Here is a 1,363-nt window from a genome sequence, read left to right as displayed (position 1 = left end):
TGAAAATTAAGTACACGACATATACACAATGCAAAGGAGAACGAAATCGCGACAATAAATAATTATGAAATTTCTTCTACTATGGTCGGATTAAATAATTTACTTCATGTCATTTAAATTTCATATTATTGTATTATTTATTGCGGTCTTATTCGGACTTTGAGACTGTGTATCTTATCGTGAGAAAGAATTTTCGTTCTCTATACATATATAATATAATTATTAATGTAAGGACGATGTTTCTTCTTGTATTTGTTAAACTTTCAAATAATATCATTTTTTATACATTTTACTTTATTTCAATGCATATAGTGTATATATCTTTTTTTAAGAGTATATACGTTTTTCTTTTGATTTGAAATTAATAATTTCAATTCAATTATTTTTCATTTTATTTCATATATGATATGAAAGTATTCGAGCGTAATAATATAAATATTTAACTTTATTGAATTTTATTCTTTACCCACATATATTTTATGTGAATAGAAGAACAAACCCCAAAAAAAGTTAAATTAAAAAAAAAACGACTACATTATGTTAGGTATAGAAGAATAATCTCAATTAATAACATTTCATTATTAACAAAATTATTTCTATTTAAACCAACTGTAGCAAACCAGGAATAAATTTTTTTGCTCTCATTTATATATTACACTTAAATACTTTTATAAATATATGAAAATAATTTTCATATAAGTACTAAGTATGCAATTTCATACAAGTATTAAAATTTTCATACAAGTACTAATGTTGAAGTTTCATACAACATATATGTTTTCTGCCACGTACACCTCACCAACCGGAAATCGTATGGAGAAAATCTTTTTAACCATATAAAAGTTTTAAATTCATATATATACAAGTAATTTATATCATTTTCTATGAGCATTATGCTTATAAGAAATATTACAACATCAAAAATAGCTTAACATTTATTTTTTTTTTTAAATTTTTTGTACTTATATGAAAATTATTTAGTTGTATGAATTCATACACTTAGTACTTATATGAAAATTAGTATCTATATGAAAATTAATTAGTATTTATATGAAATTTATTAAGTATCTATATGAAAATTATTTAGTATTTATATGAAAATTATTTACTTGTATGAATTCATAAACTTAGTATCTATATGAAAATTATTTAGTATTTATATGAAAATTTTTTACTTGTATGAATTCATAAACTTAGTATCTATATGAAAATTATTTAGTATTTATATGAAAATTTTTAACTTGTATGAATTCATTAACTTAGTATCTATATGAAAATTATTTAGTATTTATATGAAAATTTTTAACTTGTATGAATTCATTAACTTAGTATCTATATGAAAATTATTTAGTATTTATATGAA

The sequence above is a fragment of the Zeugodacus cucurbitae genome, unplaced genomic scaffold (genome assembly GCF_028554725.1).
Source record: "Zeugodacus cucurbitae isolate PBARC_wt_2022May unplaced genomic scaffold, idZeuCucr1.2 ctg00000255.1, whole genome shotgun sequence".
NCBI lineage: Eukaryota > Metazoa > Arthropoda > Insecta > Diptera > Tephritidae > Zeugodacus > Zeugodacus cucurbitae.
This window is presented reverse-complemented; position numbering follows the sequence as displayed.